This window comes from Emys orbicularis, chromosome 5, assembly GCF_028017835.1.
Source record: "Emys orbicularis isolate rEmyOrb1 chromosome 5, rEmyOrb1.hap1, whole genome shotgun sequence".
NCBI lineage: Eukaryota > Metazoa > Chordata > Testudines > Emydidae > Emys > Emys orbicularis.
Genome location: NC_088687.1, coordinates 40,789,486 through 40,809,256, shown reverse-complemented (window position 1 = coordinate 40,809,256; position 19,771 = coordinate 40,789,486). Strand labels below are relative to the sequence as shown.

General features: G+C 40.3%; 1 pseudogene; it reads right to left on the bottom strand.

Annotated features, from left to right (window-relative positions):
* Positions 1–2,335: 2,335 nt before the first annotated feature.
* Positions 2,336–3,796, bottom strand: LOC135879647 (tigger transposable element-derived protein 1-like; annotated as a pseudogene).
* Between the last annotated feature and the right edge of the window lie 15,975 nt (positions 3,797–19,771).

The window sequence follows — 19,771 nt, the reverse complement described above, 5'->3', positions numbered from 1 at the left end:
TCTGTATTAAAGTATACTAAAGGAAAATGGGATTAAAGAATAAGTGATATATATGGAACTAAGAATATCCAGTATGTATTTATAGAATATCAAGAGCATCACCTCAGATGTATTTTGAATTACCATTCATTCTGCAAAACCCTACTGTGATAACTTTAACCTTGATTTTAAAAGTCAAGTAATCCTAACATGCACGCATACTAGTATATACAAAGTATCAAGGGAAGACTGGGAAAAGTATTTACAAAACAATAAAATCATATTAAAACTGATGCAATAAAAATACATTGTAGCAGACTGTGGGAAAACAATATTCACAAACCAATAATATTTTATTAAAGCTAATGTGCAATAAAAACACAATGTAGCAATATCTGTAACAGTTATCAGTCTAGAGCATTGAAAATGTGTTTCTGACCTCTTCCAATATTGCTGGCTTTAAATCTATAATTCAGGTAATGTTTAGTAAGCACTCAGGAGGCAGGTTGGTAGAAGAAAAGACTTTGCTCACTTATTAACTGAACATTCAAGTCACACTAAGGGCCCAGTCCTGCAAACACTTATTCATGTGACTAACTTGACTCACATGAGTAGTCCTACTGAATCCAATTGGACCATTCATGTGAGTAAAATTACGCACATGTGAAAGTGTTTGCAGGATCAGGACATAAATTTGCTCAGGCTTCTGAGAACATAGGGCCTGATTTTCAAAAGTGTTGACCACCTGCAATTCCAGCTGAAGTCTCTGGGAGCTGTGAGTGCTCAGCACCTCTGAAAATCAGGCCCCTAGAACTAAATCCAAAACCCTCTGAAGTTAATGGGGGTCTTTCCATTGACCTCAATGGGCTTTTATCAGACTAATCACACTGGGCAAATTCAGAGGCAGAACAAAAGTATTAGCATTGTTTTGGGGGAGGGATAGCTCAGTGGTTTGAGCATTGGCCTGCTAAACCCAGGGTTGTGAGTTCAATCCTTGAGAGGGCCACTTAGGGATCTGGGGCAAAATCAGTACTTGGTCCTGCTAGTGAAGGCAGGGGGCTGGACTTGATGACCTTTCAAGGTCCCTTCCAGTTCTAGGAGATGGGATATCTCCATTAATTTAAATTTAATTGTCACTCCCATACAAACAACTTGATACAGTAAGGTATGGTGCATAAGGGATGGTAGGTAATGCTGTTGAGCCCTGTTTGTTAGCGTTGCAATTGTTTAATCTATGAGGCTATTCTGCATTTGAAGAAGTTGTAAATCTATGCACATGAAACTATGAGGATACTAAACAGTAGCAGAATTCTGTTCAGTGTTCAAATCTACATAGAGCAGAGATAAGGAGGATAAAAGGCTGAGAGCAAGGGAAATTTCCTGGGTGAGTGCTGTCACAATGAAAGATAGGAGGAGCTGCTGGAGAGAACTAGTGAGTGAGTGACTGCTTTAGAAAGTTTAGATAGGATTAATTCACTAGGCATCTGATTCTTCTACTGTAACTGACTTCTCCGTGCCCTGCAGCAATAGAATCAAGCCCCCGAGGAATCTCTCAAGTGGATAAAACAGACTACCAGAGTGGAAAGCCTATGTGAAAGAGACAGTGCACCCAGTTCTGTTCTAAATTACATCAGTGTAACCCATTGGCTGACACCAATGTAAGTGAGAGCAGAATGTGGCCCTGTGTTATTACCTTAAGGGAGATCAGAGATATGATCTTGCACCTGAGAGATTCTGAATCCTATGGTAAGAGACTATGTACTGTTTTCCATAGCCCAAATGTAGGGCTTTGTGGAATTTGTCCTGAATCCTGGGATACAGTTAAATTAGGCTCCCCTGTTGTTAGTACAGATGCTCCGCGACTTACGCAATCATTCCGTTCCGGAAAGCCTTGCGTAACCCAAATTTTACATAAGTCGGAAACGTATATTGTGCAAGCATAAAAAAACAAACAATTACAACAAAAATATTGCATTTACCTTAATCCTATTGTTATCCTGGCACACTGAAGGCTGCATTTTGGTGGTGGATGACAATGGGCTTAATTTGTAGATGAGGAAGGAGAGGAGGAGATAGGCATTATGTCATCGGGGTCGTCAGAGGGGGCTTTGGAGGTGGAAGGCTGTGGAGATGTGGATGTTGCAGGCCTTTCAACCTTCCTTACAAACTTATCGAGAGATGATTGGATAGTGGCCTTTTTCTTCTCTTCATATATCTGTCTATAACAGGCCAGCATTTCGTCAATGCCTCTGTTTGCTTTCAAGAATCATGAGGAATTGGGGTCCATCTTCTCAAACCTTGCCATTGCAGAGTCAATCTCATGAAATGCAAGTGCCATCTCCTTGGTGTTGAAGTGTCATGGCTCTTCTACTTCTTCAACTTCATCCTCAGCTTCAGTCTGCTTTTTTACTTTTGCTGCTTCTAATTCCATGAGATCCTCATTTGATAATTCAGCTCCATGGGATTCGATAAGCTCATCCACATCATCAACATCAACCTCCAGCTCAAGCTGCTCGGCAAGCTTCACAATTTCATCTGCCACCTCCTCATCTGTTTCATCTCTTTTGAAACCTTTAAAGCTGTGTATGAACTGTGGGCATGCTTTCTTCCATACGGCATTCGAACAAACTTGGGTAACCTCTGCCCAGGCCTTAGCAATGTTTATGATGGCTTGGTAAATGTTATACTATTTCCAAAAATCGCGTAAAGTCTTACCAGTCTCTCTGTCAGTTGCTTCTACTGCCTGTGCAAATGTTCTTTGTAGATAATAGGCTTTAAAATTAGCAATGACCCCCTGATCCATGGGCTGTAGGATCGAAGTCATGTTAGAAGGCAGAAACACAACTTTTACATTAGGGTGAAAGTCGTCTAAATGTGCAGGATATCCAGGGGCATTATCGATGATAAGCATAATCTTGAATGGGATGTTGTTTTCTCTGCAGAATTTTTCCACTTCAGGGATAAACAAATTTATAAACCAGTCTTCGAAAAGTGCCATTGTGATCCAAGCCTTTCAGTTTGAACGGAAATGAACTGGAAGGGTAGCCTTACTAATGCCTTTAAAAGCATGGGGATTTTCTGAATGATAAACAAGCAACGGTTTCAATTTGCAATCTTCAGCTGCATTACCCCCAAGCAAAAGTGTTAGCCTATCTTTCGCAGCTTTAAACCCTGGCATCGTCTTTTCCTGTTTTGAAATGTATGTTCTGTCTGGCATTTCCCCCCAAAACAACCCAGTTTCGTCGATGTTAAAGATTTGCTGTGCTGTATAACCACATTCTTCTATAAGTTCTTGTAACACTTCGGGATACTTTTCAGCTGGTTTTGTATCAGCACTAGCAGCCTCACCACTCACTTTTACATTGTGAAAATTTGCACGTTATTTAAATCTATTGAACCACCCATGACTAGCCACAAACTTTGTGTTAGGATCACTGTATTTTCCCTTTACGTCTTCGAAAATACTTTTAGCCTTTGCTTGAATAATCATTAGGCTAAGCGGCACACATTTTTTAATCTAATCTTCCATCCACATTGTTAATAACTTTTCCATTTCATAGATAGCACCAGAACGCTGCTTCGTTATGACTGTTGATTTTAAAGGAGCAGAGCCTTTCACGTGCTCTTTTATGCGTGCACTATCATTCAAAATACTTTTCACTGTTGAGGTAGCCAAATCAAGGTCACAAGCAATTGATGACAGGTTTTGTCCGCCTTCATACTTTTTCACTATTTTCATTTTCTGCTCTAAATCAATCTTCTTTCGCTTTTGAACTGGTCCTGCACTTTTGCTATCACTTGGTCGCTTTCCAGGCATGATTTGAATGAAATAATAGGGTGAAATACCAGAAATACAGTATCACTGAAATAACACGAGACTGAGAGGCTGTGAGAGCAAAAAGCCTTCCCTTGTAGGAGATGCTACTGCTGTATTCCTCCACACACTGCACTACAGTACTTTGCATTTCCGTACGCTATGCAATATTTTCCGCAACTCGAAAATTTTATTTATGCCTTATGGAACTTTTTGCATAAGGTCGAATTTGTTTTAAGTTGGGTCTTGCGTAACCCGGGGAGCATCTGTACTGAAGAGAATTTTTGCATCACAGGATCTGCAACCACGTTTATCACACTTGGAACAGAACTCAACAGCTCTTTCCGATCTTCATCAAACTGCTGTTACTGCTGTACCTTGCTATTTAGTGCTCAGAAATGACTGTGCTGGTGCAGGTATAAAGAGAACAGAGTATCAGGGTGGAATTCACCCTCCTGTGCAGAGGGTCAGCACAAAGCTTATATATGACCCTCAAAATGTGGTTTAAAATTGAGTTTAATAGTGAGTATGCTTTGTACTGGCCTTCTGTATAGGGCATAAAAATATACTCTCAAGTGATCTGGATTTCATCCAAACTGTATATCTTACAGCCATGGCAATCAAGACCTTAAAATTCACACATTTATTATACCTTTAAAATCCTGCAGGACTAACTGCAGGATTTTATAAAGGTGTAATAAATATGCAGAATGACTTCATTCATAACACAGACATTTATGGTTGTTCTGGTCTACAGACTACTGGGGCCATTGTCTGCAGATGGCGTTTTACACTTTTCAGTCATGTCACCAGAATGCCACAAGATGTTCCAGAAAATGCCATTCTCTGGATGGCTTCTAACATCTGTGATAAAATTCCAACAATGGAGGGGTGGAGATGGCCCTGAGGCAAGACCCCTCAATTATATGAGTGCATCAAGTCTGTTCTGACATTGGACTCGTGGCCTGTCAAGCCCTTGCAGCTGCACAGGAACAGACCAAATGCGAACAATCATTTGGCTAAGCGTTGAAGAAGAAGAAGATTTAGTTTTGAACCCAAAGTTGGCTCTTGTGCACATTAAATACTCCTTCAACATGCAGGCTTTATGGTTTAAACATCTGAGAAAGCCAATTAAACTTGTCTCTAATCCCACATTTTCTTGTGTGCTAAAGCTTCTGTATAGTTACGATGACTACAGGGGATATGCTTGCTGAAAAAGTAACATAAAAACAAGGAACTATATTTTATTGCAATTATATAATGTACATACTGTATAGCACTTGCAAAGACTATGCCCTTATGCAAAGCAATCAAAACTCATTTCAAGAGCAAAGGCTGTATTTTGCCTTTTACTTATGCTCCAAGGCTCATGGTTTTTCCAAGCACTGTATCACCTCATTTAAATTAGCACTAAGCAGCATGTCTCTCATCCAGATTATGTAAAGTTGACACTCTCATTCCGAGCATCCTAAGAATAAAGAAATTAGTTGTGCATGTGTATGTGAGAGAGGAAAATGATGGGGAAGTATAAATCCAAATTGGCGCATGAGACAAAGAAACATATTGGTCTAAATTCTGATTTGTTAAACAAATGTAAATCCCAAGTAACTATTAATTTGAGTGGTGTTATTCTAGATTTACATTGGTGTAACTGGGCCCAAATTTGGTACAGTTTTTTAAAAAATATTGGAGAAAAAATAGGTGGATAAGTTAAAGCTTGACAGAGGCTCTTATGAAACACAGACTGTTAACTGGGTCAAATTAGTGATAGGCAAATATCTAAACGTTCAGCCTTTCAGTGTTGCACAGATAAGCACCGAAAGAATGCATATCTAGACTTTATCTGAATTCCTTGACTCTGCTAAATTGCCTGGAAAGCTCACTAGCACAGGCTCTCTGATATTTAGGCTATGAGAGCCTTAAGGATAGAAGTGAGCAAAAATGGAAAATTTATATTATTTATTTAAACACATTATCTGCAAACCTCAGAAAGGGCTTGGTTCCAATTTTGGGCAAAGTTTGGGTTACTTATTTTGTCTGCACCAGTTTGCCAATCTCTAGTTATATTTTCATATGAATGAACTGTCTTTGGACATATTTTCCAAAGTACGGGACAGCTTTTTATTTCAGGCTGGATTATGAACTCTTTATTATGGCTGTCAATTAATCACAGTTAACTCACGCAGTTAACTCAAAAAAATTAATCGCACTGCTAAAAAATAGAATCCCAATTGAAATTTATTAAATATTTTCAGATGTTTTTCTAATATATTTCTCATACAAATACTGTAGGGCAATCTCGTTATCATGAAAGTGCAACTGACAAATGTAGATTTTTTTGTTACATAACTGCTCTCAAAAACAAAACAATGTAAAACTTTAGAGACTACAAGTCCACTCAGTCCTACTTCTTGTTCAGCCAATTGCTAAGACAAACAAGTTTGTTTACATTTACATTTACTTGTATTCTGTGTTGTAATAGAAATCAATATATTTGAAAATGCAGAAGACATCCAAAAATATTTAAATAAATGGTATTCCATTATTGTTTAACAACGCACTTAATAATTTTTTTAATCGTGCACTTAATTTTTTAATTGCGCACTAGCCCTACTCTTTATACATTGGGACTACGCATTGTGAACAAGTAATTACCATTGACCTCAATGGGGCAAATTGTGTGAATAGGGCCCCAATTCAGAGATCATCCTAATTCAAAAAAGTACTTAAGCATGTTCAATGCGACTTAAGCTTGTGTTTAAAGTTAAGCATGTGCTCAAGTGCTTTTTTGAACTGGGCCTTGGGGCCTGATCCAAAGCCCATTAAAGGCACTGGAAAGACTCCCATTGACTTCAGTGGGTTTTGGATCAGGCACTGAGTGCTCACCAGTAAGTGTAAGGATTTCACAATCTGTCCTTTAATTTTTCACAACTACAGTAAAGAAACAAAGTGTAGAGCTCACACTGTGTTCTCCTTTAACTCAAATTGTGATTTGATTTTGTTTTTTTTACTAGGGATCAGAGAATAAATTAGTATTAAGGGACCAATCCTGCATTCGTTGCACATCCAAGTCTTCCCATTGAAATCAATGCATGTCTGCCCCAATGTGGTTTGTACGATGGGTTCACATCTGTGATTGCATTCCTCTAATGCTGAGATAACATCCAGATTAGCATGCTAAAATTTATTTTCTAAAGATTGCAAGGGGTGGGGTGGGGGTTGGGGTGGGGAAGAAAGAGCTTTCTTCGAGTACAAAGAGAAATGATTGCTCTTGTCTCAGAATAAAGTATGATCTGAATACATTTAAAAACAGCACAGTGCTTTAGGCCACTATTTTTCTTAATTAATTCTCGACTTATAGAAAAACCACAATGGATGAATTGAATGCAATAATTAGGAAAGTTGCTGCTGTCTGCCACAACATAGGATATTAATGTCTTTTCTCATCAATCACTCAATGAGATTCATCCCCTGTGCAGAGAGCTATCACAGGGTCTATGCACAACATAAGTCCCAGATAAACTCTGTTTTGAAGTGTTAAGTCACACTGATGTAGTCATGGGCCTTCTGCTAGCTCTCTGAACAGGGGATGAATTTTACTGTCGAATCTCCCTGTTCTGTGTTGTTATGCGTCTGTGCATGTACAACCCAAAATTGCTGTGGCTATTTTTGTATCTATATCCTGTTGCTAATTCATATCTAATTTGTTGTCCAGTATCACCTCAGGGTTTCTTTCATCATTACTGTGTCTCAATTTTCTCTCTCACTGAGTGTGTATGTACAGAATTATTTTCCCCAAGAGGTGTGGTTAATTCTCATTTTGCATTTCTCATCCATGTTTCTAACCTCTTTAGATATTATCTCCTATTATTTCTCTGTTATCCTGGTGTTTACAGCACTTTCCAATTCAATATAATCTCAAAATTTTATTAACAAGATTTCCCCACCTCCCCAATGAAGCATTTTTTTAAACAAATGAAGATCCTTTCCCCTCAATCCTTGCCCACAAAATGATAGATATCCCAGTAACAATAAGTTAAAGAAGTCATTCTGTCTAATTGGAAAAACACCTCATTTATCTCTTTTACAGATTGGTTCACAAATTTGAAGAGGTTACTACAGAAAAAATGGCAGTGTACTGCAATTCTCTAAAGCCTTGAAAACATTTACTGAACCAGAACCACAGCTTGGTGTCAATGGGCCCAATTCCACTAAAGTCTTGAATGCCCACTGACACCAGCCAGATGATTTTATGGAAACCACAGGTATAAAACAGAAGTTTCCTTTGGTCCTCTCTTGAAAAAAATACAAGGAGGAACCCACTTGGTTCTGGCATGGGGGAGGACTTGCTGCCCTTTGGAAAAGGGTCTGAAGCCTTTCAGCAATGAAGCAAAGTTGATCATCTGCTGTGCTTTTTCTGATTGCTACCAGTCTCCTTGAAACTAATATTTTATAATCGGACTAATTTTTATCTACCATGCTGATTCAGATACCAAACTGATCATGTCAGAATTATGTGCTTTGTACCTTATTGACCCATCATGCTATACTGCCATTTATTTGGTTGTTCCTGACACAGCATGACCCATCTGCAACACTTTTTCTTTGTGATACATATGGAAGCACTATCATCTATGCTTTTTATTGAACATATTCATGTAAAAATAATTTCAAATATTGCATTTAGAGGGCAGATGAATTTTTTAATAAAAGGGGGAAAAATAAAAGATTTATACAGAGCAGAGCATTTTCCAATGCTTCCTTTGCTCAGATATGCTGGAACTAAGGATTCAGGGGGTGCTGCAGCACCCACTGGCTTGAAGTGGTTTCCATTACATACAGGATTTACAGTTTGGTTCAATGGCTCTCAGCACCCCCCACTATAAAAATTGTTCCAGCATCCCTGCTTGCTCATTAGCAGTTGAATGTACTAGTTATTTAAAGGTTTACTGAGGTGCCATGAAAAAATAGAGTTCATCTGCACTCTAGAGACTGAAATAATTTATTTCTAAATTCATACACAATGCAATGAAGTTTCTGCAAAATACATTTTAAAAGTACATAAAGGGTAAACTGTGCATTTAAAAAGATATAGGTGGTGAAATGGGGAGATGTGAAGATGTTCCAGTAGGAGCTGCTGAAGGCATTGTACATAACACAGGTACAATTCTGCCTGGAGCTCCTTCCTATCTACGTAGAGTTTGATTTAAATCTAGTGGGCAGTGGAGATGACAAAGGGATGGGGTTGTAGGCCTGTCCCCTTTCTAGTTCTTCTGGAAAACTGAATGCTGCAGTAGCAGCAACATTCGACTTTCATGTTTCTAGCTCTCCATGAGTGCAAGGACTGCAATTATGCCTGGTCACTGTACAGAAAAAGTATGATGGGGGAAGGCTGATTGTGTTATCTTGACTCCCTTGCACAGCCACCGGAAAAGGCACAAATGAATTCAAAGATCTCTACTTTTAGCATCAGATAGCCAGGCACTCTATTGCTAAGAAGAGACCCATGCAGAAGGGTTTTCTTGAATCTGTAGCACTAATCACAAGGAAGAGGGAGAAACATTATTCTCCTTAACCTCTGAGGATAGGACAAGAAGCAATGGGCTTAAATTGCAGCAAGGGCAGTGTAGGTTGGACATTAGGAAAAACATCTTAACTGTCAGGGTGGTTAAGCACTGGAATACATTTCCTAGGGAGGTTGTGGAATCTCCATCATTGGAGATTTTTAAGAGCAGGTTGGACAAACACCAGTCAGGAATGATCTAGATAATACTTTCCCCTGCACTCAGGGCAGGGCTCTGGACTATATGACTTCTCGAGGTCCCTTCCAGTCCTATGATTCTAGTTTTATTTGCTCACTAGCACTATATGTGTGACCCATAGGCCATGTACTGTGGATTTACTATTGGCTGCTGAATTTTTGAGGCCCTGAATATATGCCATCTTATGTCAATTCATGTGAATTTATAATAAATACATGCTATTTACAACTAAGTCATCTGGACAAGTACTTCATATCCATGGTACTATTCAGGTAAAATAGATAGAGACTCTGAAATGATTATATTGGAGAAAATATTTCCCCCCTGTTATTTACAAGTGGGGAAGATGAACTGAGCTGAATGTCCAGAAAGAGTTTTGTTTTTCCCAGATCTTAGAAGCCAGTACAGAAGCATCACTACAATGGCCAAATGACCCTGATCAAAGCCAACAGTAGGACCAACTACTGAAACCACAGCCTCATAAGAAGCTCCTACATTAGACTGGAACTTAACCAGCATGCTGTTGGCATTGCTGTGAAGCTAAATGCATAGTCACTTCCTTAGCCGAGGATGAGGAGGCTCAAGGTAAGGATAACTATCAGGCATACCAATGCAGCAGTGAATTCTCGTGGAAGGGGTTTGAGAATGGCTGGCACTTCTCTTTCATTACAGCATTGCTATAATTTATAAATGCAAAGAGGGAACAGCTCTAATTTCTGTGGATGGCTCTGAATTTTTCAGTATTTACTGCAACTGAAACATTTCAGTAAACTACAGGTCCTGAGCATGTCAAAGCAAGAACTGATATGTCAAACACAGATAGTAAATATCGCAATGAGAGCAGTAGAATTCACATAGGCAAGCATTAACAATACAAGGCACTGGGAGTCAGGCTGGTTACATACAGGAGGACTTTCCACAGACTACTCTCACGCACAGCAGAGTCTCTTGTAAGTAGTAATGATAGTTGTGAAAACCTGAAGTCTCCCTGTAAATTTCTGATACAATTAATGGGTCAGTTTTTACTACATTTGGTGATACAACGTAATGTGTTACTGTGTGTTGAGCTGGAAGTATGATTATAAAAGAAAGAGTATTATGCGGTTTGAAACATCTATGTTGTAATAGATTTATTGGTTTACGACAGCTTTACATTACCTATTATTCACTTCTCTTGTTCTATACATATTTTATTTTCTTGGAGTAACAAGGACTCTTAATCTTTCTATTGATAGAGTTAAGTGAGAAATCTCTTATCTAATGAAGGTAAATAGGAACCCAATTACCCATTTACTTGCTTCTAACAGAGCTGTCTGAAACGGTCACATAACCCATAGCACTTTTGTAGCTCAAAGCACAGTGAAAAGAATAAGTCCTCAAAACATCTCTGTAAGAAAGGAGAATATCATTATCTCCATTATATAACTGGAAACACTGAGGCTGACAGGTTAAAGCCCGCATTTTCAAAACAGGATTGCCTCAAATTTGGTACTTAAATTCATATTTAGGTACCTACCTGAACTGCTTTTCAGAGCTTGTGAATGGTGAGCACTCAGCATCTCTGAAAAACTGGGCTTTTACTTAGGTCTGAGTGTTTGAGATTTGTAATTTGTATGATGTAGGTTAGTTTTGATTGAAAATACTGGTCATGTGGTATATTCCCATTCCCTCAGTGGATTAGAATCACATTTTTCATATAAGTACAGTACTCACATTTATTAATTCAAAATCTGTTTTCAGCTACTAGCCCTATAATTTATAACATTTGCCATTTCTGTCTGTTCAGTAAACTTATTCACTAAAATACTCATGGGGAGCAAACACAAAGGAGGTGTAAACATGTAAAGAAAGATAATTTGCAAACTTCAAAAACATGGAAATGTTTTTGCTCTATTAGTCCAGACTTACCCCTCATGCTGGATATCACATAAGTTATTAGAATTATTACCACCTTAGAATTACAATGTGATATTTATCATATGGACATTTATTTAAGTGATTGTATGAGCTGTGTGTATATTTTCCTATTTTCCCCTACCTGCTTATTTCCAAGGGCCAAACACTCAGTTGGTGTAAATCATTGTACCTCCAATAGCTTCAGTAGAGCTATGCTGATTTATTCATTGGTATTTTTGCATAGTAGCAACCTTATCTTGAACTGTATGGAACTTTTTTTCCTCTGTTAATTGTACTAGATTTGGATTTAGCTACGTGTTTATATTTCAGCAATGGCTTGGTTTAATTTAAACTTCAAGACAAATTTGAAGTGATTCTATTTTACTGAACTAATTTTACAGGTTATTTATAGAAAAAGCTTTAATATTTTTTTGGGGGGTCCAATGGTAACTTGCTTTTGATGTACTAAATAAGTGTTTTGTTCACATTTTACTCTGAATTGTGCTAAGTTAATGATACTGTGAAAGTAGTACTGTATGAAGAAAATACATCTCTGGTGAAAGGATTAATTATTTAACTTCAGGTTGTAAACAAAACATAAAAATCTTGCATCCAGATATTATGGAAGTCCTGACAATAGTTAGAGGGTCTGGTCCAAATCACTGACTTCTGTAGACATTGAATTGTGCCTGAAACGAGATGGTCACAAAAGCCACTGTAATAAAAATCACATGAAATAACAGACTGCCCCAGACCACCAATATTTTATTGCAATCGACATTCCAATTCTCACCTCAAATTCCCACATTTAAATTCCTAAGGGCAGGTTTTCAAAAGTGCTCAGCATCCACCAATTGGGGACATATTTTAAAGAGCATTTAGCTCCCATTTAGGCATTTAAATGAAGTGGCCAGATTTTTTTTTAAAGTTTTGACACCCAGCAACTCCTGTTGATGAGCATTTCTGAAAATCTGGCCACTAAACTTAGGTACCTAAATGGAAGCTGCTGTGCTCTTTGGAAAAGCTGGTCTCCAAGCTTCCTATAAGGCCATCACCACACAGTCACATTTCCTTACCCATCCCAGTCACATTACGCTGAAACCAGTGATGCCATTCACAATGCATTGCTGGGGGGGGGGGAACCTTTACTTTTTATTTATTTTAATCTTCTGAATCACACGGCATTAGGTAGGACAGAGTTGCTTGCAGGATGTTTACTGCTTGCCATGCTTTACTGTGCTCAGTGGCAGGCAATTTGTTTCAGTAAAGAAGAAGTCAAGCATCTTTATTTAGCAGTAGGGAAAATGACTCTAGGTACCATTAATATCCATAAAGCTAACACAGACACAGAATCCAATCACTATTGCTAAACTTAAGGCACTGTGCCAAATTTTGTCCAAGTGTGCAGCTATTTTTCAAAAGGAATCTATTTACCTCCCCTGCCTTCTCCACTCCTGGCCCTTGCCAGTAGAGATGAAAGCTGAATCTGGCCAAGACTCTCTACTACAGCATCATGGTTCACCATCTAGCCTAGCAGTCACTCCATGAGCCTACAATCTCAGGTCATGCAAAACTAATACAGGATCATAACACTGATTTTCAGACACGTTGACAGTAATTAGCACTAATTTTCAATTACTTGAATAAAAATCACAGTTGCCTAGGCCCCTCTCAGGATTTGGCCCTAAGATTCTTGGTTAGTAACTGTTTCCATTCTCTTAAAAGCTCTGATATTGCAGGAATCTCTCTTGTGCCTGAAAAGGAAGGTAGATGAATAGGAGGACGGATATTATTTTAAAGCTAAATGCCACAAATAGACATTTTGGCTGGAATTGTCAAAGGAGCCTAACTAGTTTCAATGAGGAGATACAGACAGGAGTTGTACAGTGTGTTAATATAATGTGATCTCATACTTTCAACAGAAAGAGGTGGGAAGAGGCGGGCATGGAGGAAAGATGAATAAGGGAGAAAACCTGCTCTCCATCTACCTGTGGGAAAGCGGGGAGGAAACCAGAGTAGGCCACAGGGAGATATGTATACTTTGGTATGATGATTTGTGTAAGGTGCTTGGATACTACTGCATTGATATAAAAACATAAACAGCATGAGCAGATGCCCATGACTATGCATATAGTCTTGGGTAAATACCAACTTTCCACTCATCTTCTGCTGCACTGGAGACATATAGCAATGGCACAGCTATTGGACAAGCCAGAGCTATGAGTATAGCTCAGTGAGAGTTCTTGGAAACATATCCATTCTTTCCTGTAGAAGAGTTATCGTAACTCCATTTCTTGTGAGATCCCAGTGCAGGAAAAGCACATTGCACCATGATGATCAGTGCATAATTTGTTCTGGTCACCATTGTATCTATATCCATGACATAGTCATAAAAAATGGAAGATTATCCCAGGGACACAGTCTTCAGGAGGGTGTGAGAGATTTTTTTTTTTTAAAGAGATGCTGTATTGGAGCCCATCTTCTAAGCTGCTGGTGTTTTAACTCTACTTAGTGATATACAATGGTTTCTCCATCTTCTGCCTCATACCAACTCAAGATAGCCAGGCACATCAGCAGTCAAACCCAAGAAATAAAAACATGCATAAAATGGGTAACAACATCCTTTATGGATCTGGAGCATGAGAAACGGGAGTCCTGCAAAGATGACAGCTTTGGAACACTGTGCCAGCTCCCATCAGTTCTAGATTACTAGAATAAAAGACATGGCCAAGAGAACATCAAATAATCAATTCCATCCTGCTTTATGCCAGTTTTACACTTGAAAGGGACTTCCAACTAAAGACTCTTTATTGAGAAACAGCCCAAGTAAGATGAAAGAACATACGCTCTATCTTGGCATTACAGAATGAAGCTCTCTAAATGCTAAGGCTATGGATACACTAGAGAGCTTCCAGTGGCGCAGCTGCATTGGTGTTCTCCCATTGACTTAATTATTCCACCCCCAAGGAGTGGCGGTAGCTATGTCGGTGGGAGAAGCTCTCCCGCTGACTTAATGCTGTCAACACTAGCACTTAGGTCAGTGTAACTTAGGTTGCTTAGGGGGTGTGGCTTATTCACACCCCCTAAGCAACATAAGTTATACCAACATAAGTGATAGTGTAGATATAACCTAAGAAATGAAAACCCTAACACCACTTTTAGTAGAGCTGAACTAGAGAGTAGAGGTAATGACAATAAGTAGTTCAACACAAGGTCTGATGCTTCTCTGCCTTGTCCCTGATATAATCACATACACCTGTGCAAAGCAACCATAATATCAGAATGATAGGGATTTAGATCCACTTTACACAGATGTAAATGACTTCACAAGGCATAAGCAGTAGGAATTCAGGCCCACTGTACCTCTGGTAGCAGCAGCAGCAAGAACTGAAATGGCTGCCTCTCTCACCATCTGTGATGAAGTCCAAATGAATTGGAATTTGGGAAGTAATAGAACATATTTTGATTTTTCTCTCTATGCAATAGTATCTGTGTTTTACCCACAGCAATTACAATAGTAGTAAGAAAAGGCACAGCCTATCAGGTCATCTAGGATAGCTTGGCTGGCCCACTGTTGGGAATTTCAGAAAATGGCTGGCTGATATTTACTGACAAAATATAGAGGAAAGAAATCTTTTGGGAGGTGGAATCCAGACAGGGGAATCTCACACAAACTCTTAGTCCTTTTCCCCCAGGGTGAGGTTGTTCTCTGGATTAATTCATACTCAGAGATTGCAAATCTTTCTTAGAATTGCTAGTTCTTTTCCCTCATGAAGTAATTAGCTATAGTTTTGCTCAGCCGTGTGTCCCCTATGGGTAGGTTCTTCAGCAGCCCCTGTAGTAAGAGGATAGTTATCTCTTGTAATTTTACTATGCAAGGAGAGGTTTTGAACCACTGGCAGGTTCTGGAAAAACCTGCCTTACCATATCATGGCACTCCTAGAGTAAATTATTTACACCTTGGTCAAGTGTCTACTCCCCAGGATGGCTATGTCACACACTGGGTTGTGTTGTATTGCTTATGAAAAATATACTTCAGTATTCTTGCAAAAACTTAAATTAACTGTGCAGACACAGCAAAGAAATTGGAGGCATAATATATCAACCTTGTGGTATACAGTGTAAGTTTTCTCTCTTCTATAATAAATAAATAAAATAATAATAATTTAATGAACACTGACAAAATGTTTAGAACCATATACAAGGAGTGCACGGGACCCATTCCCAAACAGTTTACAATCTAATAAGAAAAATCAAGGGGGGACAGAATAGATTCCTTTTTTAAAGGGTAATTCTATCTTTCTACCTGATAATACCATCCCCATTTTATCTGATCACATTCAAAAGCAATCACAGCCAAGATGAAATACCACTTTATCCAAGTTTTTGTACTGTGCTCATATCCATGCTATCTGAGCAGCCATAGCCCTTGAGGTAGTGCAGGCAAGAGGGGTTGTGCACTGGGGCTTCTGCACTTGCTACACAACACAGAGGAGAGTTCTATGCAGGTATGCTATAGGATATGTTCTCCAGGAAGCATAGAGATGCCACATTTCCTGTACACTGCAGATGAGGTCTTTGGTTTCCTAGGACACTTCACACTGGGGCGGAAACAAAAGCCCAGAGCAGGACATTTGCACACTGCAGCGACACAGAATAGTAGGAAGTTTGTTACCTCATTTCTGTACATGGTTCTGTTCATAAAGGGTTTATCTTGACACTGGTTTGTTATTCTGCCTGATACTACATGGATCCAGAAGTGGAGGGCACAGCGTGCTGTAAGACCCAGTGAGGGAGGTAACACTGCAATCACTGCAACAGCGCTTGTGCAACTGCAACTCACCCACCACCCCTTAGAATTAGGGGACATGCTGCCTATATCTGGAAAAGTTACAAACAAACAATCTGGCTGTATATGAAAGCCATGGGGGCAAACAAACTGGAGAATGAGCAAAAGATTAGTCTGCTCTTAACAGCGAGAGGCACGTAAGCCCTAGATATATACAATGCATTCCATACAGATGCTAGTGGGGAGAGGGAGGAAAGCTTTGCAGAAATAATCAAAATGTTTGAGGATCATTGTGCCCTAGAAAAAAAATATTTTTGAAAGATGTATGTTCAGGACGAGAACACAGAAGGGAGGGGAAACAATGGAGGAGTGTGTCAGACTTAAAACTGAAAAGTCAGTCCTGCAAATATGGAATATTAAAAGACTAACTGAAGGCCAGATTGTCCCGGAATGTAACAATAAAAAAGGCTGGAACAGTTACTAAGGGAGATGGATCTGACACTAGCAAGGGCACTATGTATATGCCAAACAATAGAATAAACAAATTAAAAAAAGTCTCGGGAAAGGCACAGACTACATGACAATGAGTACTATAGCTAAAACAGCAAGGGAAAAATTCATAGAAATTAAATTGGCCAAGGACAGAAGCATGGAAAGCTGGAAACCATGCCAGTGATGTGGCAACCAGCATGAGTATAGGAAACACCCAGCATTCAGGCAAATATGTAGGAAGTGTAATAAACCCAACCATTATGCTAAAATGTGCAGAGAAAGCAGGAAAGTGCATGTATTAAGTGCAGGAAGGGATTCCTTCAGGAAGAGCAGTTAAGCACAATAATGTAAGAGACTGAAAACTCCAAAAATTGTCCAATTAAAAAGTGCATGAATGGCAGACACTGGGGCACAAGTACATGCAATAACAAAGTAGAATAGCGATGTATGAAGCACATCAAAGTAGCAAAGTCAGAATGTCTGTAAAAAATTATAATGGAGGAACAATTCCAGTGTTGGAAGAATGCACACTGATGCTTAAAACAAAGGGAAAAACAATACAACAAGAGTTTGTGCTGATACACAGGGGCAAACCCTCTGATACAAATGGGGGGAGGGATAGCTCAGTGGTTTGAGCATTGGCCTGTTAAACCCTTGAGGGGGCCACTTAGGGATCTGGGGCAAAATCAGAACTTGGTCCTGCTAGTGAAGGCAGGGGGCTGGACTCGATGACCTTTCAAGGTCCCTTCCAGTTCTAGGAGATAGGATATCTCCATTAATTTAAATTTAAACAACTAGTCTTGGGTCTTCACACATGAGGTGCTTGGTCTCGCTAAGAGAATGTATGCAATAGGGCAGGGATAGTCAATTATATTTTGTCAATGTCCAAATTTCTTGGCCAAGCTATAGTCAAAGTCCAGATTCCAGAGAAACATTTTTCACACTGCAAGTACTCCTGTTCAACGCTGTGAAATATACCCAGGGCCTATTGCAGGGGTAGTCAGTAGGTGGACTGTGGACCAAATCCAGACCAGCAGAGGCTTTTGACCAGACCACAAAACTCTGAGGGGCCGTGGGCAGTTAGTGCGGGGGGGGGGGGGGGAGGCTAGTGCAGGCAGAAGAGTGACTGTCCGTGTGCTGGTGACCAGGGCTGACACATGACTCAGAGAGGTAGGTGCGCCCCCCTCCCCTGCTCTCCCTAAATGGAGCCCCATCTCATAGGGCTGACAGCGGGAGCCCCAGCATGTGCCTGGGGCTGACTCATAACTTTTTTTGGGGGGGCAAGTGTCCCCCCATCCTCCCTAAATGAAACCCTAAGCCCCGTCATGTCCGGCAGGGGTGGGAGCCCCCAAGCCTTGGTGGGGGCAGAAGCCCTGGCATGCCTGGCGAGGCTCATAAAGAGAGGATGGGGAGACAGCTCCCCTCCAGTTATAAATCAGCTTCAGTCGCCAGCTCCCCTAAGCCCGCAGCACACAGCCAATCACTCCTCTATCCACGCTAGACCTCCCGCAGTAACTGCCATGGCTCCCTAGAGTTTTGCAGTCCAGCCAAATGCCTCTGGCAGTCCGGATTTGGTCCATCTATTGACTACCCCTGTGCCACAGAGAGACACATAAAGCCATCATAGAACCAGATATGAAAAAAATGAATAGATTCATATGAAGATGTATTCACAGGAAATGGGTGCCTCCCAGTAACATACAAGATGTGGTTAAGAGAAGATGCAGAACCTGTGGTACATACTACATGAAAAGTTCCACAAGCCTTAAGAAAGAAGATAGAACAACAGGTGCAAAATGTGACAGCAAATGGTATCACTTGGAGATTAGAACCACTAACAGATTGAGTTCACTTTTTAATAATTGGACAGGAAAAAAAGTGGGGGGCGGGCAGGACTATGGATCTGAAGGAGCTGAACAAAAACAAAAAAAGAACACTCTCTTGCTCACAAGAAGCAAACTGTTGTCTGAGGCTTTGTCTTCACTACCCGCCGATCCGGCGGGTAGCAATCGGTCTATCGGGGATCGACTTACCGCGTCTAGTGAAGACGCGGTAAAATTGATCCCTGATCGCTCTGCCGTCGACTCCGGAAATCCACCTCGGCAAGAGGCGGCAGCGGAGTCGGCGGCAGCGCGGCAGCGGTCGACTTTCCCGCTTCCTCACCGCCAGGTAAGCCGACCTAAAATACGCAACTTCAGCTACGGTATTCACGTAGCTGAAGTTGCGTATCTTAGGTCGGACCCCCGCTGTAGTGTAGACCTAGCCTAAGATAGCAGGATCCAAATTCTTCAGCAAATCAGATGCTGTGGCAGTGCCAGCTTCATCCTGTCTCTGTTCAAGCCTGCAAATGGCTCGGAGACATTTGCTTGCAAAACACCCCAGGCAGTTTATTTACAATATTTGTTTCCACCACTATTATTCATTATACAGCCTTATACCTACAGTCCTAGGGAGCCCTCAGCTCCTGAGGCAGGTAGTGAGGAGATCGGTCAGTTGGTCGATCGATTGCTCTCTCGCTCTCTGCTTCCCCCTTTCTCACTTCCTTCCTGTGCTTTTTGTATCATCGGCTAATGGCCTAATTAGGCTCTCAGTTCTCCTCAGCCCTTCAATTAGACACAACTCTTCTTAATGAGGTCTACTCTAGAATAATTAGAGTTGCAGTGACCAGAGTGCTGTCTCAGGTGCTGTTGCCAACAAGTCTGTCACAGATGCATTGGCAGGATTTTGGCAGACCCCTTGGACACTCAGAGCTCTAGGAATTTGCACTTTCAACACAACATTTGGGAGATACTGCTTCCTAAGCCTGCCTTTCAGAATACGTTGGAGTGAGCCAGATGCTAGAATGCCTAGCAGGTATGAAAGTGTACATTGGTGACATAATAATTGGGGAGCAGTGCTGCCACTGAACAGCAGGAATGACTGAGGAAAATACTGCAAATTCCGAGAGGCCAAATGTCAGTTTTAAACAACGGAAATCAAATACTTGGGAGGGAGACTGATTTCTAAGGGAATCTTGCCTGATGAATCAAAGATTCAAGG